This window comes from Apostichopus japonicus, chromosome 17, assembly GCF_037975245.1.
Source record: "Apostichopus japonicus isolate 1M-3 chromosome 17, ASM3797524v1, whole genome shotgun sequence".
Taxonomy (NCBI): Eukaryota; Metazoa; Echinodermata; class Holothuroidea; order Aspidochirotida; family Stichopodidae; genus Apostichopus; species Apostichopus japonicus.
Genome location: NC_092577.1, coordinates 20,797,082 through 20,823,250, shown reverse-complemented (window position 1 = coordinate 20,823,250; position 26,169 = coordinate 20,797,082). Strand labels below are relative to the sequence as shown.

Sequence of the window (26,169 nt, the reverse complement as noted above, 5' to 3'; positions counted from 1 at the left end):
GTGGATCAACCTAGCTCTGTTTGAATCACGTTCAGCTACTGCACATTGCCGTCAAATTTATCAGTTAGCTATACGAGTGTATATTAATATTACTGTACAAGAAAGTAACAGTCATGTAGCAGCAAAATATACAAAGTAGCCTTATGGGAAGGAAACATGAGTAAGGAATGCAGAGTAATGTAGCGGGCTCCAGACAAGAAATAACTATGGACATCAGGTTTCGTTAGGGGTTGGAATGTATTGTGATAAAAACGTCAAAACTGAGAAGGAAAGTTAGTGTAATTCGTAAACTTACTATACTGATATAACCTGAAAACCTCAATAAATGCAACACAATAAATCATATATATGCAATCAAACTCAAGGACATGTGCAGTTATGCAGTTAGTTCAATTACAATACAAACGAATAAGATTAAGGTGTAACCAATAAGGTTCACTCACACTTGAACAGTTGGAACTTCTATGACATAATATGTAGGCTACTGGACATGAATCGACAGTGCGCAAGCACACACAGTAAACAATATGAATTTACCTCCAAGATAATAGGCTTAGGGCCTTGATATATATGAACAGACTGAAGTCATAGAGAAAGATACGCCTTACACACTGTACTATACATATTAACATGACTAGGAATCGGATGCAATACTACGGAGAGCAAGTGCACAATTTAGGCCCAAGAAATAATACAAGGAGCCAGAGTAAGTAGATAAATAAAACATTTGTGATCTAAAAGGGTTACAATTAATATGTTGCAATCATACCTTATGTCTTCCTTTGGGAACTGAACCCACTAAATTTTCATGAAATGATATCGTAAACTACTGTAGCAGTAGCATCAGCGTGGTAAACTACATAGCAACAACAAAATAAATAGGAAAGAGTGGAACGCCGATAGGGCAGAAAATAGCACATTGATGAACTAACAACGCTAGGGATGGCGACTGTAACAAGTAATATGTCATTGTTATTAAAGTTATGCAAGGCTGAAATGTCTTCAGATACCCAATCATGTCTATGCAGTAGGTAGGCAAGGCCTAGTAATAAATTTTATATTTACCTTGCTGCTTTTAGTATGAACATACATGAAGTTTTTAGCAAAGAATTTTTCAGTCTGAACCTGTTTTCTTGCACATGTTAGTTATAACGCTGACCTGGTACTAAAAAAAAATGCTAAAAATGCAAATGGGTCCTGTACCTCTACCCAGTTGCCGTAGCGCAGGTCTACTATAGTCTAATTACGCTGTCATCGATGAGATGGGGAAAGTATATTTCCATGGTATTTATGTAGCTATATGCTATGCCCTAATCGACTAGGTTTGGCTAAGGGATTATAAAGTAGAGGATGTGCTAGTAGTAACAGGCCTGTGGTTGGTAAGTAGGCTATCAACATTAAAAATATCATTCATAAAATGAAATTACAAAAAGATTATATAGCCTTTGCTAAACCAGCGTAGCTATGCTTTATGCTAGAATCAAAATGTATTGATACTTTTTGGTAAATTTAATTCGGCTCATTGCTGATGTGTCTTCAGTACGGACCTAGGATGTGTTACCTGCAGAGGGTGGACATGTTAGGCTATGCCATAATTGTTGGAAACTGGAGTGTGCTTTTAACGTGACCCGATCAGCGGGATCCCAAACGGCACTACTCAACCATCCCATTGTAAGAAACAAATCAAGTCAAGCGAGCCAAAAAAGTACATACGCCCACCGACCTGCAGAGACAAACCCCTGAAACATTAAAAAATACACACAAAAGGACGACCAGCACGCAGCGAAACGAAACCCTCCCCAGCAAACCTGCTTCCAAAAAAAGGAGCCCCAGATAAACGGCGAAAATAGGACTGCGTGTCAGCTGGCAAATTCGTGACCGGACAAATACCCCCCAGACAAATACCCCCCGGACGATAACCCCCCAGACAATAACCCCCCGGACGATTACCACCCGGACAGATACCCCCCGGACAAATACCATCCCGGACAACTACCCCCCGGACAGATACCCCCCGGACAATTACCCCCGAGGACATAAACCCCCCGGACAACTACCCACCCGGACAACTACCCCCCAGGACAACTACCACCAACACAATTACCCCCCCCCCCCCGATAAATACCCCCGGACGAATATGCCCCTTGACATATGCCAGCGACGGATACGCCCGTCTTTTTACGAGGTTAGTTTCCCGCGGGCCTCAACATATACCCTGGTCGCCAGGCAACTCCGAGAGCATACTTACAATTGGGTCAGGGTGCCGGTAACACTGGCACCAATCGGGTCGTCGTGTGCCGTGGCCCTTTTAACCTCCTCCCGACTTTTAAAAAAGATTCGAGTGTTTCATATATAAGCCCCCAAAGCTGCTGGATAGGGTTTGACAATGGACCGAGGCCCGCGGGTTGGGTTGGGCATTGCTCACTGCTGGTACTTAATGTAGTATTTGTTATAGTGAAACTATTCTGTATTATTAATCTCCGAACAATTCCTGCTTATTGCGACTTACCATTTTCCAGTTTCCTTCTGAGTAATTTTAATTGATGATTTGTTATGTTATGTTAGTTTTTGTATAGCGCTTTATATGGCACAGCTATATGAAAGCATTTTGAATCACTGGTCATCAGGCTGGCTGCCGAGAATCCAGCGAACACACCTTATTTACCTCACAGGTACACATTCATACACCTGGATGGAGAGGGGCAATCGAGATAAAAGTGCCTTGCCCAAAGACACAACATAAGGGTGAGAGCTTGAATCGAAACCACAATCCTGTGATCATATATAAACCAAAAGCATTAGCCACTCATTTGAACACCGCTGGTCAGCCTATTCAACATTGTGACTCAACAGAATTAATCAGGCAAGCTCACCTGTTGTTGAAATACCTTCACTACCGTACCCTAATAGATGTTTTTGTTTATGGCAACAACTGGCCAATCAAGAGACAGTCTGGAGAAAACACATTACTCAATTTTGTGGATACATACCATGTGCAGCCATTTTAGTAGAAGGACTTCACCCTGGAAGCAAGAATTTTCTGCTAGATGCATGCAACTGTATATTACAACTCATCTGCACTACATTCTGTTTTATCCGCTGAAAAAAACAACCAAGAGCAACTCTCATATAGATTTAATCCATTGGATATCATCTCGCATTGTCAAAACGTTCATATCCTAGGGGGAGTTTTAATTTCAAGCGTATTTTTGTTCAAAGTGGCTATTTTACAACCAGGGCCCCGTTCCACAAAGACTAACTTACGCTTGATCTTAAGATCAAACTTAAGTTCGATTCTCATGCGATTGATCGTAGCGTAAGTTCGATCGTTAAGTAACGTTCCACAAAATGAAACTTACGCTACGCATGATTTTAATTAATATTTGGTTAGTGGACGAGGCTACTGTGACCTTTCGTGACCTCAAATCACTTGTGTCTCCGAAGTTTTGACACGGCGAACAACCTGTCGGCGCATTACATGTCATCAAAATGGTGAGTAAATATCAGATAAATGTGTCAGAATAAACATTTAACCACAATCTTTACAAGAATAACCTTTACCATATTTTATTGCACTGGTTCGTTGTGTGTTACGACTCAAAAACATTGACAGATCCTCCGTAGACCGCATTTTATCTGCCAACTTGGTAGTCTTTGCGTACGTTAAATTAGTTTAATACAGGCAGTCAGTGTTATATGTAGGCTATGTACTAGAGCCTAGAGGAATACACGGGACAACGTTAGGCCTGTCTACGTCTTTTCTAAAGTTTAGGCCTAGCAGTAGCACAAATTTATATTATCAAATGACTACTGTATGAAGGGTAAACTACATAAGTATACGCCTGTATTATTACACGGACGACTTATTTATTACAAGACTATACAAGTATACTTAGGCCGTTGGCAGTTGGCTTTCGTGGAGTGCGGACGTGTTTTCGCTCTCGCTCTTCATCTGTTACAGCTGTTATTGTACTGTGCTGTGCTATACTTCCCGCCAGGCGGGTGTGATAGCTTGTGTTCGTGTGTTTTCCTCAGTTCGTATATCGTTTGTTGTTTCACTATCCTGTCTTTTGTTTGTTTTGTGTTACTCCCCTGTGGCCTAGCCACCTTCGGTATCATGGCATCGCGCCGTGGTTCTCGGATAGTTAAGTTGTCGTTCACCGGTGAAGAAGATGTTCCACCGGTGCAAGTTTTTAGTATTTTCAAGAGCAAGGGTGTTGTGCCTGGAGAGGTTGATGCTTTGCAAGCTCTCCAGGGTCGTAATACGTACGATTTACGTTTTACCAGTGACGTGGCCCGTCAGAAAGGTGTCACGTTGCTGAGTAACGTAGAGACGATGACAGTTACTCCATACGAGCGATCCGTATGGGTAACTATCATCCACGTAGGACTAGAGGTGCGGCAGGAACTTGTCGTAACGGTTTTGGGTCGGTTCGGGGCTGTCAAGGCTGCCAAAATGTGCTCCTATGCACAAGCCCCTGGGGTGTTGAACGGGCACCGACAGGTTCGGATCGACCTGAAACAGGACATTCCCTCCTTCCTGTTTATAGCAGGGCATAAAGCCCACGTGCGGTATCCCGGTCAGCCCCGTACCTGCTTCAGGTGTGGGGAGACCGGGCACGAAGCCAAGGGCTGCCCAAACAAGAAATGTGGGCGCTGCCTTCGTCTTGGGCATGATAGCACCGCTTGCCCAAACGAGGTCGTGTGCGCACTATGTGGGAAGGAGGGACATGTCTTTCGAGCTTGTCCCTCCTCTTATGTCTCTAGGACTAAGAGTGGGGGTAAGTCAAGTTCCGACGCACCTACTACTTCACGAGAGGAGGGGGAATCTGGTGGGATTTTACCCTCCCCTGCACCTGGTTCACCCTCCCCCGTCGTTGCAGACCCCAACCCCGTGCCCGCACCGAGAAAGTCTCCACCAGCTTCCCCCATCAACTCGTCCAGTTCCGTCCCCAGTCCGCCGCCGGTATCGCCAGATCCGGAGGCTTTGTCTGACGGAGAATCGGTGGTCATCGATTCTCCGGAGGTTCTGTCTGACAGCGACTCCGGTGAATCGGTGATCAGCGAGCCGAAACGTGCCACTGGGACGAGCTGGTACGACGAAATGGGGGAACCCTCTCTTAAAAGGTCGGCTTCAAGTGACGACTCGGACGACGATATGTCGTCTAGGGCGCGCTTTAAGCTTACGGAATCGTCGTCTTCGTAGTTTTGCCCCACTGCCCTCTCATGGCCCATACACTTTCAGTTGCCACTTTGAACGTGAATGGCATGAGGGATCATCGCAAGCGCAGTCGCATTTTCCAATATTGTAAATCAATGGAGGTCGACTGCGTTTGCCTGGAAGAAACACATATTTTGGAAGAAGATGTCCCTCTATGGGCTTATGAGTGGGGTGGTGAGCTGCATGCTTCGTTTGGTTCATCTTGCACTGTCATCCTTCTGTCAGCTCGTCAGGCGGGTTGTGCCACTAGGGTGGAGACGGATCACGAGGGCCGATTGGTTTGCATTCTATTCAAGTATCCACAGGGTAACATCGCCATTTGCAATGTGTATGCTCCCAATCGGCCTTCTGCTAGACGAGATTTTTTTTAACACGCTGCCTTCCTTTGTTCCTGGTAGTGCGCCGTGTGTCATGGTCGGAGACTTTAACTGTGTCCCAGACTCGGGTCTTGACAGACTCGGAACTTCTGTGTCTGCAAGTCCCGACGCTGGGATCACAGAATTGGACAGATTCACTTCGGCACACCTTTTAGCCGATGTCTGGAGGCATATGCACCCGTGTAGTACGGTGTATACGTGGGTGAGGCCTAACGGAGAAGATGCCTCCAGGATAGATCGAGTGTATGCGCCCGTAAGTTTTACATTTTCGGGTTGCGAGACGCTCAGCTGTCCGCTCTCTGACCATGACACTGTAGTAGCACGTTTTGTTTTGCCTTCCATTTTCCCCATCGGGCGGGGCCTATGGAAGCTTAACTGTCGGATTCTTGGCGAGGCAGAGTTCCGCCAGGGTTTCGAGACCAGGTACAAAGGATGGCAAACATTGAAGCCGGCCTTTGCTTCTACATCCCAATGGTGGGATGAGGTCAAGTTGCGCATCAAACGCTACGCAATTCAGTATTGCGTGACCCGCGCACGGCGTCGAGAAAAATTCTCGAAGCTGTGCGTGGAGGTGAAGTTTGGCGACCCTTTGGCTGTCATCGCTTTGCAGACTTATCTCGATGAAAAGTACCACGGTGCCCGCGTCAGGGCCCGTGTCGAAGCGGTGGAAGCCGAGGAGCGCCCTTCACTGAGGTTTTACCAGTCCGTTAGCTCATCGGCAGGTGACAGACGCGTCCCGTCTGTACGCGCTACTGATGGGACCGTGGTTAGTGACCCTCACGGCATTGTCCGCGTATATAAAGAGTACTATTCCAGTTTGTTTACGCGTGGCAATGTCGACTTGTCGGCACAGGCTGATTTATTAAGGGGAATCTCAAAAACCGTTCCCCACGATGTCAATGATATATTGGGGGGCGAAATAACCACTGTTGAGCTTTGGAAGGCGCTTTCGAAGATGAAGAATGGCAAGTCCCCGGGTTCGGACGGGCTTCCGAGGGAGTTCTACCGAACCTTCTGGGCAATAATAGGACCCGACATCAGAGCCGTCTTCGAGGACGCCTTCCAAAACGGACTGTTAAACCAAAGTCAACGTCTGGGCATGATTACTTTGCTGCCTAAGTCTGGGGACCCCTTGGATCCCCGTAACAAGCGTCCGATCACCTTGTTAAATGTGGACTACAAGTTGCTGGGTACGCCTTGCACTGGCTATGCCGCATCTTGTGGGTGATCTCCAGACTTGTGCAGTGAAGGGTCATTGCATCCAGCAGAACTTGTGGTTGATGCGCGACTTGACCGACTTTGTTATTGAGCGTGATCTGCCATGTGCATTGGTGTCTCTGGACCAGCAGAAGGCCTTTGACATGGTGGATCGCGGTTTTTTAATGAATGTATTGGAGACGTTTCAATTGCACCCGGTTTTTCGTAAATGGATTTCTGTTTTGTATCAGGAAAGTTTCAGTTCTGTTATCGTAAATGGGTTTTGTTCGGAGGTTTTTAACGTAGAGAGGGGGGTGCGCCAGGGGTGCCCTCTGTCTCCATTACTTTATGTTTTGTTTAGCGAGTCCCTCTCTCGTCTTTTGGAAAGGGACTCCAGACTTGTTCCATTCGTTGTGCCAGGGGGTGCCAAAGTGAAATGCGCTCAATATGCAGATGACGTGACATGTGTTGTTTCGAGTCTGGGCTCCTTTCGCGCAGGATTTATCTATTTTTGAGAGAGCTACCGGGGCGAAGTTGAATCCAGAAAAGACAAAGGGCCTTCGTCTTGGTAGCTGGAGATACAGAGACTTACCATTCGGTGCGTCGTGGTCGGATCAGAATATCAAAATTAATGGTATATGGTTCGGCTACGATGCACCTTGTGATGTCACCTGGAGCGAGAGGGCTGAGGTATTTCAGAGCAGACTCGAAACCTTTGGCACCCGCTGGCTTTCGATCTTGGGGAAAGTCACCGTTATTAATCGTTTCGTTTCGCCCATCTTGTGGTACCCGGGCGCGGTGTAACCAATTCCGCGTCGCGTCCTGGTGCGGTTGGAGAGGGCGATTTTTTCATTCATATGGTCTGGTGGTACAGAGCTGGTCAAGAGGGCGATATTGTACCAAAAACTGGAGAAGGGGGGACTAGGGGTGGTTCATCTGGGAAGTAAATTAACCTCTTTGTTATTTAAGCAATTGTTTGTAGCGGTAACTGACCCAGGGTTGCCTTGTTCATATTTTGTACGTTTTTGGGGCGGGTTGCACTTGCGTCGATGGGTTCCGGCGCTGTTTAGCAACAGAGAACCGCATAGTAGCACACCAAGCAGAGTGGTGCGTGTCATTTGCTCCGCTCTTATTGAGTTACCCCCTGTTGACCTGTTACGGCCGGCCCTCGTTCTCAGTTCCTTGCGGGATAGGGCCTTGAATGCAATTTTTGTACAGGGACGTCATCCTGTCGAAGTATGGCGTTCGGTGCATTGAAGACTGAATGGTTGCAGGCTCCGTGATCTTGCATGGAGAATTGCACACGGTGCCTTGGTGACCAATCTGAAAAGGTATCACTGGCGATTGGGTGATGGACTGTGCCCGAGGACCGGCTGCCCATGTTTTTTGGCATTGCCCCTTTGTTTTGAACTTGTGGGAGTGGTTTCAGTCCTGGATCGACCGTTTAACGGGAGACCGTTCCTGGTCGGTAGGACAGGGTTTTGTTTTATATGGATTAGATCCTCCAGTTTGTTCCGTTGCTGTGTCGCAGCGTATTATGTATGTTTGTTCTGTTGTAAAAAAACTTATTTGGAGGAATAGATTTTAGGGGGAAATTTGCCAGTTGGCAGGCAGTCCTGGAGGCGGTGAAGTCTGACATTCGCTTTCAGGTCGAAGGCGATTATCTAGGGCTGCCTTTTTTGGACGGTGGTGTGCTGGGGAAGGGCGTTTTGTTTCGCTGCGTGCTGGTCGTAATATTTCAGGGGGGGTTGGTCGTTTTGTCTGTGCAGGTCGGTGAGCATATGTACTTTTTTGGCTCGCTTGACCTGAGGTTCGTTTGTAAGAATGGGATGGTTTGGTAGTGCCGTTTGGCCGTGACGTTTTGAATCCCGTATGACGGGTCACGTAAAAAGTACAAGTATACTTAGGACTATAACGGTACCCGGCTAATGATTAACAGTGGGATCATTGACTGATATTGATAAATTGTCACAATTTCGTACAAAGGAACTCTGTATGAAGTCCAGACTAAAGTCTAAAAAGAGAAGTATAGTTATTGCACTTGCACCCTTTATAGGCTTAATTCTGAACAAAAGTGAAAGTCACCTTGCTTCCAACTAAGGCCTAGCTAGCCTATATATTTTTTTAATGTCCACAAAATAAAAGCAGTAATAGCTTAGGTCTACAGGGCCTAACCTCCCCACACTAACGTCTGATTTGTATAGCATATTTTTGTTTTGGCTGAACTTGAGCTGACTGGGTGTTTACATCCTTATTGATGTAAATGATTTATTTTGGATTGTTTCAGTCTAGGCCTAAAGCATTGTTAAATTGAAAGTCGTCATTTTGAAAGGCAACACTGCAGGTAAACAGGGTTTTTGTTTTTATGGACCTTCCTTGCTAGGTGCACACAAGGCAAGCAACTTTATCTGCCCACTTAGCCAAGGCCAGAGTAGCTAAGTCGGGCTGGGACTCTACTACAAAATACAAACACATTTTAAGTGATCATATTTCAAGTTATTGGGTTATTGAGAAGTTATTACAATTGAAGCTGTTCAATGGGATGAGCAGCTGTGTATGCTGCTTGCCTATAGCCATTGACTGTTGGAAATCAAAATAGAGTTCATGGGGTTCAGCCTGGTATTGGCAAGGCTGGCTCATTCAGTTTAGAGCACAGTGTTCTTGAGTCGTTAATGATAACAATTTTCACAGTAAACGTTGTTTTTTCTTTTTTCCCTAGTCTAACCCAAAAGCAAAACAATCAAGAAAGAAGAATTTTTCCCAGCAAGAGATGTTTATTCTTTGCCAATTTGTAAAGGAAAACCGTGACAAATTGTTTGGTCGAGCTGGACATTGCTCACAGAAGGTAAGACTTTTAAAAGCCTAAGCACATCAAACTAAGCATTTGGAAGCTTGTTTTTTCCAAAGTGAATACAATCAGTACATTTTGCATTTAGTATTGACAGAGTATGAATCAAAGGTGTGATGTTGTCTCAGTAAATTACATAGAATACTTTTCCTATTTAAGACACATGCATGCTTTCATTTTGCGGCAAAAATATGCACTCAGCAGAATTGTGGGACTTGAGAATATGTTGTGTACTGCATATCTGTTTGGAATGTAAATTGTACCGTGTGTGTGTGCGTAATGACACTATTTGAAGTTGAAAACATAGCCTGTAATATCACCTAATGCTCTGTCATAATGTAAACAGATAAAGAGAAGTAGAATCTGACATAGCACAAAATGGATATAAGATTTATTCAGAAAATATAAGTATTGAACATTAAATCATGTGTTTAAATTAAATCTGTTAGGAAAATATAGCAAAATATATATAGGAAAATATTAAAGGAAAATAAAGCAATATATAATTTATGTGATATTGTAACTAACATAGTAATTAATTTGTAATGAATGCCAGAAGCAATATAAAAATTTAGATTTTTAATTCTTTTATGTAGCTGAAGGACATATTGTTGGGCTTTCTGAATTGTGTTTTAACCTCCATGCATATCCAACAGGTAGGAAAAAAAAGCTACTGGGAGAAGGCTGCACATTCCATCAGGGTTGCAGGAGGAGCCTCAGAGAGAAGTGCCTCTTAGCTAAAGAAAAAATGGTCAGATCTCAAGATTCTGGCCACAAAATATCAAAGAGCAAAACATGCAACAGGTAAATAGCAATTATTGGCACATCACATCCATTACGGATTTCTTGACATATAATGAAATGCAAATTGATAAACATTGTTCATATCATTTTATTTTAGGTGGAGGGCCAGCAGCTGACTACAGCCCTGTTTACGAGGCCGTGTTAGAGGCAATGGCCCCCCAGGCCAGAGATGGTGTCAATGCTCTGGGGACATCAGAGACAGACCCTTTGACTGCTATGAGCGAGTCATCACAGGTACAATTTATATGATATTCATGTTAAAATACCCAATTTAAATTTGAGTACAAGAAGCCTATAGCTTTTGGTGAACTTTAAAGGTCATCTGTGATCACCAGAAGGCAAATTGTGAAAGCCTTGAAAAACTACAGCACTCCAACTTAATATGATACATAATATGTTTTTGGTACCCTTGATGAATATTTTGTAATTGATTATTTTTTTTTCATTTGTTCTATTCACAGGATTCACCTGCACCATCACCAATCAGGCAGTCAACCCTTTCCCCAACAGTTGTCCCTCTTCCCCAGTTGTCCCCAAATTATGATAACCAAGTGATGCAGACCTCATTACAAGAGGAAATAATCAAAATTGAGAGGGAAAAGCTTGAGCTAGCCAGACAGAATTTGGAAGTGCAAAAAGGCATTCTTTCGGCACTTCAAATCATCTCAGCAGCCCTTGGTCCTGAAAAGTAACTTTAAATACATACTTGACCCCCTCCCCCACCCCTTCCTCACTGTTATTTTGTGTCTAATTAGGTATAATTAATAGTATAATGGTGCTATGTATTACTGTTAAAAAATTGTGTCGCAATCTTTAGTAAACTCCTGGTTGTCAAGACCTTTCATTCATGCCAGCTGCCCATGGCCTTAGAAAATTGGGTCACATTAATTAGTGATCCTCCTGTTATAAACAATGTCATCAAGTAAACTAAACTGGTCAAGATTTCTGAAGAGGTTCATTCCAGGCCAAAGAAGCCAGTTATACTGTCTCACTGTTATAATTACACAGCCTACACTATAGTGTACTCTTCTACGTGGAATATATTTATTTACTAAGTAGCTTTATTGCATATACAAGTGAAGAAAGCTAAGGAACTATTATTTTAATTGGCAAACCATCTGAGTGGGAGTTGTAGATAATATTAATGATCAATAATTGTATAATGCCTTTCCAACCATCTTTGAGTTGAATGTCATTTCTGAACCGTCCACTATGTAACAGCACTGTAGGTCAACTTTAGATACTAATTTTTAGCTTATATACTATCTGCCTTAGATATTAAATTTCTATTGGGTGTACTACTGAAACTAAATTGATGGTCAACATAAATTAAATTCAAATACGATTTTAAGCTGTTATGTTAGAATGTCAAAACTGCAAGTGGTATTTGATAAATGCAAAATGTTTGTTTGATATGACATTCATATTCTTTGCTGACACTATGTATAGCCAAAACTAATTTGCCTCTTTCAAGGGTAAAAAAGGATAGGGGAAGGGTTAGAAGAAGGTATAAGACCATCATTTAGGTGAAAAAATTAGTAATTATATCTGCCCGGACAGCTGCCCCATGGACATTATCAGGTGCTGCACCAGCTTCATCTGGGTCTGGTTGAACCTGTTGGTCACGCTGGGGGTCTAAGTGTGGCTCTTTCAAGTCCTTACTGATGTTAAAGAGGATACAGCAAGCAACGATAATATCACAAGCTCTTTGAGGTTCTATTTGCATGCCATCGCCAAGCAGACATCGAAATTTGTTCTTGAGCTGGCCGTTGACTTGCTCAATCTTGGCTCGTGTCCTTGTCTGACCACTGCAATTAAAGAATAATTATAAACTTGAAGACAGATGTTTATTTCTTTGTTCACTATTAAGTAATTTATGTCTAGTTTTGTCCGTATGGTGAACTACAATATACAGTCATAACTGATACTATATTGAGTTTGTGATTTTGTGTGTGTGCTTTTTGTACAAATCTAAAGTGATGTATAAATTTAGATAGTCCAATGAGCTGAAATGATACGATACCATACCTCGATATGTATTGGTTTGTACAAGCTTACTTACTTATTGAATGAGGTCTCTTCGAGTGTGGTTGGGTTCTGAATAGGCGTCATCAACCATGGCTGTAGAGGATAACCAGAGTCCCCGAGAAGTATCCCTTGAAGTTGGTGGTCCTCAAACTGTCTCCCAACAAGGCTTTCACTCAATATCCTACTGTCATGGGTACTGCCTGGCCATCGTGCTACAACATTGATGATTTTGTATTTTGCACTACAAATTAGCTGTACATTGATTGCATGTCTACCTTTACGGCTAACAAATACATACTCATCCGGCCCATAGTTACAACCGTGAATTCCAATCAATGTCCCATCTACTGCACCCACAACCTGCGGAAATCCTGCTACCAAAAAAAAATCCCTCTGAGCATTGGTCACAGAGGCTGGAGTGATTGGGAACTTAATTTCATCATTCCGGATTTGAACCAATGCTTTTGTAACCCTCCTCAATGCCCGTCAGGCAGATGACTTGCTGCATCCGTGTAAAGAGGCACACTCTGCTAAGGCACTTTTCGATCCTGATGCATAAAATCTTAGAGCAATGAAAACCTGCAAACTGGCTGACAGCGCCCTACTTCTGTTGGTGGGATGTTCTAACTGGGCCCTTAATCTATTAATTATAGTCATACAGCCTAGCCTAGTAAACCTATATCTTTGGTACATGTCAACATCATTGTAAAGTTCAAAAGGCTGCCTTCTGTCTCTAAAAATTCTCTCTCTTTGTAGAATCCGACGATAATTGCGTTGTTGACCAGCTTGCCGATACACAAATAACGCCATTTGTGCAAAAGTACATGAAATTCACATTTTATTACTTCCGACATGTACTGTGTACAGTAAAAACATAACAAATTTAAAACAAGTGTTTACCATAGCAACGTATCATACTTACGATTGATCTGGATCACTACTTAAAGTTACGCATGATCGGATCAAACTTAAGCTTGATATCAAGCGTAAGTTTCTTTGTGGAACGGAGTTTGATATCAAACTTACGCTCGATCGGCTGACTTACGCACGATCGATCAAACTTAAGATCAAGCGTAAGTCTTTGTGGAACGGGGCCCAGGAGTAACAATAATTTCAGGTTACGCATGCGCAGTTGCTTCATTTAATGTACTGCGCATGCGTAACCGGAAATTCGCCGATGTTGTAAGCATAGTTTATAAATAATTGTTACTCTGGTCGCAAGAATAGCCACGGCCATTTTTGTTTGACGCGTTTCGTCGGGGCCCCTCGGACGCGGTGCCTTCATATACACGCGTTTTGACACCTATGAAAGAAAATTCTTGTGTATATATTTAATGCGTGATAATTATATGGACACCATGCCTCCGCGCTCCAGATGAGTTACTTTGTTGGATTCCCACGTCTGATATTTAAGCAGTTCGAATGAAGAGTTATTCATCAAGTTATTGGTGAGGTTATGTACTTATCTTTTATGTTAGGAATTCATTACACGAATACCAACAGAACAATTTGCTTTGGTTTTTACAAGCGTTTATTCATAACGTGGAAGAAAAACAATACAGAGTTTTGAATAACTAAATGTTTTAACTTCTGTTAGCCCATGCTCTGAAACGTTTTGGATTACTGAATAATATTCTAACGATTTATTAATTTTTAAACTGAGAATGAAATGTAGAAATAATCAGCAAGAATTATGAGCTTGAAATTATCGAAAGCGGAAAAGTTGATCTTGTTCAGTTACGATGAAAATAAATGACAACATCTCTTTGCCAAGACATTATAGCAAAATATTCAACTTTTCATAAGGGTTTCTAACCAGGTCTCTTACCAATATTACTGGTAAAGCATATATTTATATTTGAAGGAATTCACTGTGAATGAGATTCAACAAAAGAAATAGGGTTCATCAATTGCCTAAGAGGAATCTGCAAATACTAAGTCTGAGAATGATCTCACTTACCAATTCTGAGTTTGTTAAGTTATAATTTGGCTAAGTTATCGGCATGCAAGTTGGATTACAGGCGCTAAATAAATCATGAAGGACTATATCGTTTAATTATTTTTGGTATGAAAAAGTATACCCTATATTTTTTCAGTGAATTAACGAATTAAGGAAAAAGCAGAATTAATTCTGGAAAAGGGTCTATAGAAAAAAGGCAAAGAATCACGAAAATAAGAAAATATAAAGTATCTTCAGAAAAAGAAAATAGCGTATGTGCTGTAGGAAAATATATATATCACTTTCATCCAGCCCGTCTCGCACCGATTCCAAAAGTAACTTGTTGTACGTAAACAAAACAAAACTTTTTTTTTATTCCCTTCCCTCAATATCGTATATATTCATTCAGAAACCAACTCGTGTTTAAAAAAATGCTATAACCCTACAGCCCTCTTGAATTCCTTTTTACTTTTATATTATTTCTCAGAAAATTATACTCCAAATTTTTTCCCCCCTCATACCCGGCACTTCCCTAAAAACTGTTTCCAACCTAAAGTATACTTATCCTTACTCTTATATTTGAACTAAAAGCATCCACACTTGCATTCCAACTGATTATAAAAAGCGGGGACGTTTTGACTGCGGGGACGTTTTGGTCTTAAAAAAAGCGGGGAGGTTTTAGTAAAGGGACGTTTTGACTGGATACCGTGGGGCTTCAACCTACAAATTTTTAAAATAATCACACTTATAGTTTCTGAGTATGTATGGTTACAATACACATACACACATACAGTCGTACACACGCCATCACGGCTGTATAGGTCCGTTCACTCGACAAAGAACCAAAAAACTGAATAGAATTTGACGATATACGCTAAACATGGATAACCCGTTTTTAGGCGCCTTTTACTGACAATGATATATAATTGGAATATGATGAATAGTAACAAAATAATGAAATGCGAATAGTTTTGAAACATTGACCAAAATAGATTGCTGACTGAATGCATTGTCGTAGGAGGCGGGGGGGGGCTGGGGGGCTGCAGCCCCCAACCAAAATTTTTGGTGAAAATTCGGGCAATATGCTGAGAATTTTTCGGGCACCTACTGAAAGAAGAATAATTTGCAATGTGTTTTTTAATGGTTAAACTGATATTATTATTATCGTTGTTATTGTAACAACTTCCCCAATAATTATAACCAATATGGAAGGGTAATAAGACGGAAAATGTTACCAAAATTTTCTGCGCGCTATACACGCGCGTTCACCATCGTAATGTGCATTTAATACAGGCATTTATCGGTTATTTGTATGTGATGTAATAACTGATGAATGCCTATATGATATGCACATTAACATGTTGAGCGCGCGCGGAGCGCGCGAAAGATTTGGCCTATGTTTTTCGGGCAAGTCGTTACAGCCCCCCCCCCCAAAAAAAATAAGAAAATTAGGCTCCTACGCCTATGACTGAATGTGTCCAATACTGCGGCACCTGCAGACTTGACCTCAACCATTCTCAATGCCACAAGTTATATGAAATGGCCCGAAGGAAGTCGATTGTATTGCGGTTCTGGTAATCCTGGAATACAGTGCGCAAGTTGTCATTGATCCTTCGATAGACTCGCTTCTGTGGTGCAGGCGGTTGTCCAGCTTCTATCTGGGCTATCGACAAGGCTGCCATGGCGTTTTCCCGCTTTAGGGCTTGAATGAGTGTCCATACCGATGGACGCGGGCATGTAATGGATTGCGAAAATGCGTTGTGCCACCCCTCTAGTGCATTATTTGTCCTCGGAAGGTCGTTTTCCATTCTGTCGGAAACATTCCAAACTGCATTGCTAAACAATGGGTCCTCTCTCCTACCAGCTCGCATTTGTCCGATATATGTACTTTCGAAGTAGTCGACAATCTCTCTCCCACGAGCTCCCCAAATTGCGGAGACAGCCAGAAAAGCGTTTTCCACGTCAGGGAGGGGCACAAACGCAAGAGCTGGAAGCATACGAACACTAGATCGGAATGCGTCGTCGTTTAGATATGCCTCCTGTAAACCAGATGCCTGTACTCGTCGGTACACAGATTGAGATAGATGGAAGAGACATCCTTTCCAAGCAGCATTTGGATGTACAGTGCGCACTGCACCAATAGCTCCTAATTCAAAGTTGCCGTTTATTCGGGAGCAGGGCATACGCTCCGACAACGTTCCTCCCACCACCAAGTCCGTGTATGGTATACAACTGTGCGAACTGTGGAGGCGAAGTTTGAAATGTACCATCCATAAACCAATGTTGACTCTGTGCGAGAAAGCCCAAACTTGCTTCTGAACCAAAGATGAGCATCCTGTCATTACGTTCGTTGTCATATCGAAGGAATGGCATACCATTTATAATGGTGAAGTCGTGCGGAATGACAAAATTCCGATCGTTGTGACCAGGCACCAGTGGTGCATCATGTTGCCGCTGACGGCGAATATCGCGGCTAATTGTCTGGACTGAGGGCATAAGTGCTGCTGCTGGGCCCGAAAGGTCGTTGACGCCTCTTGCAACTAGTTGTCTTGTCCGATGCTGTGGATGAAATATTAATAAGTTATTCTATTGTCATGAAACACTAAACATTCAACTCGACAATGGCATTTTTCGGAAGAGGGTTCGGTTCCATGATCGTACGGATCGGGGCTGCAACCCTGCCCCTCCATGTCGATCTCGCAGAGGAGGAATGTGACAGGCTCTACCACTTTTTCATCCGAGGGAATAGTGCACTGCAGTTCTTTGGTACATTATTGTGCAAGGACAATTGCATATCAGTCGGATAGAGCGGGTGCTGTTAAATTGGTCAAACTATATGTAAATTGGATGATATACCTCGGCCAGGGCGACTCGCTTAATTATTAAGCCCAGATAACACATTTTCGAGATGACAAATGTAGTAGCTTTAGGTAGGTCACTGAGTAGCAGGCCTGAGGTAATTTCAAATATACCAAAGGGTGATAAGCCTAGGAATCTGTTGAGTAATTGGAGACCTATAACTGTACTTAATGTTTGTTATAAAATTGCGTCAGCTTGCATTACTAATCGAATTAACTCTGTAAATATATAGGTGATTGTATCTCTACTATTTATGATACAATTTAACGCAGCATTTTGCGTCCTCGACTATGGTATTTCTCAACCTCACTGACTCCACTATGCCATAACGACATACATAACTAGCTTATCTATTTATATTTTACTTCAAATGGTGGCATAAAAGTCTAAAAAATTGCAACTTTCAAACTGTGTTGTTCTCCAAGATATTTTCCGTTGGGAACCCAATAAACCTTGCCCATAATATGAACATTTAAACACTACGAACGTCATTGACAGATACGTAATATAACACCACGCTTGATTTGTGTGCAGTCTACATGGCAGTTGTACCAGGGAGTTGTACCAACGCAAAGTCTTGAATCTATTTTTAGCAACGGCTCATAACTAAACCTGCATCTCTGATTGGTTGAATTCAAACTAGTGGGTTTGGGAACTGAATGCGATTTAATTTTTTATGTAGAATACTCGCTAATTAACGTTTTTGGCAGGGAAAAAACTTGGCTAATATCTTAATTTGCTATTTTGTGATTTGATGTATGTAAAAAACTCGATGGACATGTGAAAAAAGTAGAAAACGGCGACCAAACGCAAAATGCTCATGAATAAACATACTATTCACTGATTGGTGGAATTCAAACTAGTGGATTTGGAGATATGAAAACTTTGTCGAGGACACTTTTACTCGTTATCGATATAAATCGTTAATTACTCGCTAATTAACGCTCTTGGCAGGGTGAAACTTGGATGGTATCTTAGTTTGCTGTTTTATGATTGATACATGTAAAAAAATCGATGCACATGTTAAAAAGGTGGAAAAAAGCGACCCAACGCAAAATGCTGCTTTAATCTTGAAAAAGTGCATCATCCAGGACTTTTTGCAATCGACTTTGAAAAAGCTCTTGATTCGGTGGCTTTTAGTATTATTGAAAAAGCTTTACATTTATTTACATTCTATAATAAAATGACTTCAGCCGTTTTGGTAAATGGTACATTTTGTAATTATTTTCCAATCGACAGAGTATGTAGACAGGGTGACCCTGCCTCTTTAACCTCGTTGCTCAGCTTTTGAATATTTATATTAATAACGATGTGTCTATTCGTGGTCTTGACTTTGGGGGTTATGAATATAAAATGACTCAATATGCGGACGATACAACGTTTTAATTGATGGTACTATGATTTCCTATAAAATCTTGTAAATGGACTTGATTTTTTGGTAGTTCTTCTGGCCTAACAATGAATTTGGATAAATCAATTTTGGTTGGAATTGGTACTTTGAAAGGGTCTTCTGATCTTTATTGTAAAGAGAGGAACATTGTTTGGAACCAGGGTGAGGATTTTACTATACTTGGAATTATCTTTAATACTGATCTTGAAAGATTGATTTCAGTAAATTACGCAAAGGCAGAAAATACAATTAGGCATCTGATAAACATTTGGTCAAAGCGTATTCTAACTACGTTGGGTCGTGTAACGGTTTTTAAATCAATTATCTTCCCTCATTTGAATTATTATTTGTTAACATTACCTAATTTGTCGGATGACCCCTTGAAAGATTTGAATTCTTTATTTTTCAAGTTTATTTGGAAGAATAAACCTGATCGTGTTAGTAGACAACAGGTTATTCATGAGGGTGGTTTTAGAATGACTGATATTTTTAGTCACACTGTGGCTTTGAAAGTTACTAATTTTTACGCCTGTTTGACAATAATACTGGGAAAAATTGTCTTGGTGCTTGGTATCTTTGTAAATATGTATTTGTAGATATGTTTATGATAATTTGTAACATTCATCATTCAGTTGTTAGGAATAAGGCCTTTTCAAAGTGGTGTGAGAAATTGAATATTATGATTTCGGATAAAGATTGGTCATTATATTGTTCCATTCACAAGTTAATAGTAAGCCTATCGTATAAAGTCAGTAAACGAACGAGCCAGTCGCCAAAATGTTGAGCGTAGTGCATATTTTGCTCGCCAGTCGCAAATTATAATCGCCATTGGCGAGTTGGCGACCGTAATTATCGAGGCCTGCAGTGAGTAGTAAGTCGATGATCAGGTGCATTCCTGTAGAACTCACTTTTCGCAGAAATGTAACAAACTGCCGTGATTTTATACCTCAAGTTCGCGTGTCTGCGATCTCAATATTTCGTCCTTTGCAGCAAATTGAATAATTGATGAAATCAAAGATCGCTACAAATGGTCAATTTGCAGAAATTTGAAAATTTGTTAGTCTCCCCCGCATACCCCATCCCCCAGGGACGTCGCTTGGGGGGTGGGAGATGTCTCACACCCCCAATCTTGTTTAAACTGACGATAGTTGAAAAATTTGAGTGCGACACTCGGAATTTCCGACTGTCGCACTCTAATTTTTCCGACTGTCGCACTCTCATTTTCACATATTCTTGTAATTTGTGAAGTTAACCTAACATTTTCGGTCAAAATTGACCTTCAATCAGTCATTTTTTGTACGTTTCTCGCGATCCTTATACTCCACCATACAAATCTTCGTATGATTTTGAATACTGCCTGTTCGCTAGCTTCAAGTAAGTTCAGGATATATATATATATAAGTTCAAGATATATATATTGTCTGAATGGTATACAATTAAAACGTGCAATCTACGGAAGCTTAAAAGTGCCATCAACACAAAAAACCTTTGCCCCATAATTTGACATTTTTCACTAATTTGTTTTGATAACAAGATAAGATCTTATAAAAAATCAGAAAATGTTGGATTGCTCAGTTGCTTTAACCGAGCAATTGAAAGATTTTCTGAAAAATGTTTAATTGACAACTTATCTTATATCGGCAATTGGACATATTTTGGCAAAGTGTTCAATTGTTCAATTCATTTCAACTGAGCAATTTAATGTTTCAACTGAGCAATTTAATGTTTAATTGCCAACTTATCATAACTCGTCAACTCAATATTTTTTGGCAAAATGTTTAATTGTTCACTTCATTCCGAATGCTTAGTTGAAATGAAGTGAACAATTTAAAAAAATTCATGTGAGTGATAAATATCCACCCCCCCCCCCCCCCACTGACAATATTATTAAGCGTTTTAGTAAAAAGCACTGTATTTATGGTAACTTACTTTGTAGTAGAATATAATTTTTGGAAAATACAAATTTTTCCCCTTTGTTACATTAACATAGCTTTTGTATTTAGTAGTCTATGTAGCCTCCAAGCAGGTAACTTTACTCAGTTGCTTACTTGCTTAACCAGAGTTATTAATAAGTTTGTAAAGTGGTACAAATGTGGTACAGGTGTGTGGTACAGGTATGTGGTACAGGATATGTGGTACAGGTGTGTGGTACAGGTACAGGTGTGGTGAAGTGGTACAAATAGATCGAAAACAGATTTCGCGCGCTAAGCGCGCGTTTAACATGTTAATGTTGGCGATCAGTACGGGGGGGGGGGGAATACAGGCGGCAGTTGGAATTCTCTGGCTCCAAAACCCATCCACTTGGAATTTCAGCCACTACACCCCCCCCCCCCACAAAATCATCAGGCCTTAGCTACGTCCCTGCCTCCCCCTCGAGTTACAGTCCCTAAATGTGGCTTCATATGAGCTTCGAAACTTACCTCGGTTTCACGTGCACGTCGTTTGATTGCAGTGCCTGCTTTTTCAACCTCTATCTCCATTGGTTCGGGTGGATGGGTATGTTCATTAACACGATCGACGACATGATTCTCGGTTGTTTTTAAGTCTGGCTTTGCAGTTGCGATGATTACGCCGATAGACACACTCCCAGCTGTCTTTACCATCTGCCAATGTCTTCTGCTGTGTGTATAGATAACCTTCAAAAATCAGTTTTCGACCACCTCGTTGTGACACTAAAATTTCCATATTTGCTGATTGAAGCAGATTCACTATTAGCTGAGAAATTACAGACGACCCCTTACCTACGTTATGCTACGCTATAAAAGTTCGGGCCAGTGCAATCGCGTGGTTTCATTTCTGAGAAATGGGTCTTGCATACTGTGGACGGGGATGGCAAGCCGTATGTGCAATAATTCGAAAAAGTTAGTTTTTCTTTGGTGAACTCTTATTTTTCGACACAAAAACTCTGTTGATCGACCTATAAATCTTCTTTTTTTATATAGAAAATGAATTTGAACTAAATATAACTGTTTTCGGCTACAATTTTCAAAATGTTTAACCGAATTTATATTTATATGGGCTTCTTGAAAACTACCATATGTTTTCAAAGAAAATACACATCACTTTTTAACCGACTCCTTTTATTGTTCGAAAACTCCTTTTATTGTTCGAAAACTAATTTTTTAGTCTGCTTATGGAAGCGTAGAAGGGACATTGCATTGACGAGTTACCAACTTGACAAAACGACAATTTTCTGCAAATTGACGAGTTGCACACTTACTACCATCTCGACAAGATGACAAAATTCAGAAAATTGACGTTTTGACGAGATACATCTCAACAAGATGACAAAATTCAGAAAATTGACGTTTCGACGAGATAAAGGATCTCGTCAAAACGTCAATTTTCTGAATTTTGTCATCTTGTCGAGATGGTAGTAACTGTGCAACTCGTCAATTTGCAGAAAATTGTTGCATTGACGAGATCAGTTCTCGTCGAAGCGTCAATTTTCTGAATTTTGTCACGTTACCATCTCGACAACTCGTCAATTTACAGAAAATTGTCGTTTTGTCAAGTTGGTAACTCGTCAATGCAATGTCCCTTCTACGCTTCCGTATCTGCTATATCTTGTATAACGATTTATTTGATGATGATGATGACGATTTATTTGATGATGATGACGATGACGATTTATTTGATGATGATGACGATGACGATTTATTTGATGATGATGACGATGACGATTTATTTGATGATGATGACGATGACGTGTAAGAAATCGGCCTGACATTTCGACTGTAGAAAATAGTCGAAACGTCAGGCCGACTTAATACATCTTTTTCTTTAACCTTGGTGATTTTGTGGATTAGCAGTTTTTATCAGCTACGTTATTTTGCTTTTAAATTTGGTTATATAGAAGACCTGGATCAGCCGGTCAATTTCTAATTACAAGATGCATATTTTGATTGTCATATGCTTTAACGTTTTATATCAGAATAATAATCTCATATATCAGAATAATAATCTCATATACCAGATTAAGACAATTTTCTTTCATGGCCCTAATGGGATTTCGTACTACGGAGTTCACCAGCTAAAGGTCCGCTTGGGGGGGGGGGGCGTATTCTGGTTTAGTTCGGGTTCTAACCTCAGTCAGGTATCTGTGCCGGTGTATTTGTGCGGGTAGAGCTTTCCCGGAGGTAATTGCTGTGGGTGGGGTTAATTGTCATCGGGGGTATTTTTCCTCGTGGGTGTATGTCCGGGGGTAGTTGTCCCGGGGGTAGTTGTCCTCGGAGGTACTCGTCCTCGGGGGTTTTTGTCCGGGGGGTGATTGTCCGGGGGGTATTTGTCCGGCAACCGGCAAATTGACCCGTAAAAACTATATCGCATCTGTACCTCCAAATGAGTTTCTTCAAAATAACACGATGCAACACAGCAACAGAACAAACTGGAGGATCTACCCCATATAAAACGAAGCCCCGTCCTACCGACCAGGAACGGTCTGCCGTTACAGGGTCGGTCCAGGTCTGAAACCACTCCCACAAGCTTAACACAAAGGAACAAAATCACAGCCGGTCCTCGAGCACAGTCCATCACCCAATTGCCAATGATACCTTTTTAAGATTGGTCACCCAAGGCACCGTGTGTAATTCTCCAGGCAAGATCACGGAGCCTGCAACCATTCAGCCTTGAATGTGCCGAACGCCATACTTCGGCAGGATCACGTCCCTGTACGAAAATTGCATGAAAGGCCCAATCCCGCAAGGAACTGTGAACGAGGGCCGGCCGTGACAGGTCAACGGGGGGCAACTCAATAAGAGCGGAGCGAATGACACACATCACCCTGCTTGGAGTACTACTATGCGGTTCTCTGATGCTAAAGAGCGCCGGGACCCATCGACGCAAGTGCAACCCGCCCCAAAAACGTACACAATATGAACAAGGCAACCCTGGGTCAGTTACAAATACAAAGGATTGCTTAAATCACAAAAGAGTAAATTTACTCCCCAGTTTTTGGTACATTACCGCCCTCTTGACAAGCTCTGTACCACCCGACCAAATTAATGGAAATATCGCTCTCTCCAACCGCACAAGGACGCGACGCGGAATTGGGTACACCGCGCCCGGGAACCACAAGATGGGCGGGTCACGTAAAAAGCACATGATGGGCGAAACAAAACGATTAATAACGGTGACTTTCACCAAGATCGAAAGCCAGCGGGTGCCAAAGGTTTTGAGACTGGTCTCAAATACCTCAGCCCTCTCGTTCCAGGTGACATCACAAGGTGCATCGTAGCCGAACCATGTACCATTAATTTTGATATTCTGATCCGACCACGACGCACCGCATGGTAAGTCTCTGTATCTCCAGCAACCAAGACGAAGGCCCTTTGGCTTGTCCGGATTCAACTTCGCCCCGGTAGCTCTATCAAAGATAGATACATCCTGCGAGATGGCATGAAAGGAGCCCAGACTCGAAACACACGTGACGTCATCTGCATATTGAACGCATTTCACTTTGGCACCCCCTGGCACAACGAATGAAACAAGTCTCGAGTCCCTTTCCAAAAGGCGGGAGAGGCCTCGCTAAACAAAACACAAAGTAATGGAGACAGAGGGCACCCCTGGCACACCCCCCCCGTCTCTACGTTAAAAACCTCTCAACAAAACCCATTTACAATCACAGAACTGAAACTTTCCTCATATTTGGGTGGAACTGAAACGTCTCCAATACATTCATTCAAAAACCGCGATCCACCGTGTCAAAGGCCTTCAGCTGGTCAAGAGAGACCAATGAACGCAGATCACGCTCAATAAGGAAGTTGGACAAGTCGCGCATGAACCACAAGTTCTGCTGGATGCAATGACCCTTCAATGCACAAGTCTGGAGATCACCCACAACGTGCGGCATAGCCAGTGCAAAGCGGTTGCACAAAGACTTACCCACCAACTTGTAATCCACATTTAACTAGGTGATCGGGCGCTTGTTATGAGGATCCAATGGTCCCCAGACTTGGGCAGCAACGTAACCATGCCCAGACGTTGACTTTGGTTTCACATTCCGTTTTGGAAGGCGTCTTCGAAGACGGCTGTGATGTCGGGTCCGATTATAGCCCAGAAGGTCCGGTAGAACTCCCTCGGAAGCCCGTCCGAACCCGGGGACTTGCCATTCTTCATCTTCGAAAAGCGCCTTCCAAAGCTCAACAGTGGTTATTCCGCCCCAAAAGTATCACTGACCTTGTTGGGAACATTTTTGGAGATTCCCCTGAATAATTCGGCCTGCGCCCACAAGTCCACATTGCCACGCGTAAAGAAACTCGAATAATAATCTGTGTACACGCGGACAATGCCGTGAGGGTCGCTAACCACGGTTCCATCAATAGCGCGCACTGATGGGACTCGTCTGTTACCCGCCGAGGAGCTAACGGACTGGTAAAAACCTCAGTGAAGGGCGCTTCTCAGCCTCCACCGCTTCGACACAGGCCCTGACGCGGGCAACGTTGTACTTTTCATGAAAGGTCTGCAAAGCGATGACAGCCGAGGGGTCGCCAAACTTCACCTCAGCGCACAGCTTGGAGAATTTCTCTCCGCCGCCGTGCGCGGGTCACGCAGTACTGAATTGCGTAGCGTTTGATGCGCAACTTGACATCATCCCACCATTGGGATGTAGAGGCAAAGGCCGGCTTCAATGTTTGCCATTCTTTGTACCTGGTTTCGAAACCTTGGCGGAACTCTGCCTCGCCAAGAATGTGCCAGTTAAGCTTCCATAGGCCCCGCCCGGTCGGTAAAATGGAAGGCAAAGCAAAACGTGCTGCAACAGTGTCATGGTCAGAAAACGGACAGCTCCGCGTCATGCAACCCTCCAATTTAAAACTTACGAGCGCATACACTCGATCTATCCTGGAGGCATCTTCTCCGTTCGGCGTCACCCACGTATACACCGTACTACAAGGGTGCATATGCCTCCAGACATCGGCTAAAAGGTGTGCCTAAGTGAATCTGTAGTGGATCACATTTCATTCACCTATGTTGATTTGGAGGTGTCCGGGGCAACTGCACGATATGCGATAATGGAATGGTCGTCGACATTTCACCTCACTTCTTGGTATATATACAAACCTGTGCTATTTGCACGCTCTCTCCAACAAGTGCCGTGAATTAGATAAGACAATAAAATTAAGATACGAACTCCTTATCATTGATTTAACCTTAAGATTGCGCTTCTTTACAATTATCCAAAGGCATCCTACATCCGAAATCCTCACCTGTGTACTTTCTGGTCAATACAAAGCAATTTGTGAATAACAGACACGGCACAAATCTTTATAGAAATATTCCCCATCAAAACGTCTCTCTTTACTAGTTTAACTTTAACAAATGGATGGATTTGGATAGGTTCATGTCACCAGTTAGCCCTAACCACCCCCCTCCCCAATGAAATTTTAAGGCCTAGTTCAACAAGTTATTATAATATTTCACTCAGCAACACTACAACATTACCTTTGAATAAATTCGGCAGAAGCTGATGCGTTAACAGGGTATTCGAGGTTGCATACATAAACCGCA

At 42.3% G+C, this 26,169-nt stretch overlaps 1 long non-coding RNA gene across 1 annotated transcript; it reads left to right on the top strand.

Moving 5' to 3' along the window:
- The first annotated feature begins 10,118 nt into the window (after positions 1-10,118).
- Positions 10,119-12,493, top strand: LOC139984520 (uncharacterized). The gene is made up of 3 exons (XR_011799089.1): positions 10,119-10,447; positions 10,545-10,681; positions 10,909-12,493. It is a non-coding gene; the product is annotated as an uncharacterized lncRNA (long non-coding RNA).
- Positions 12,494-26,169: the final 13,676 nt, after the last annotated feature.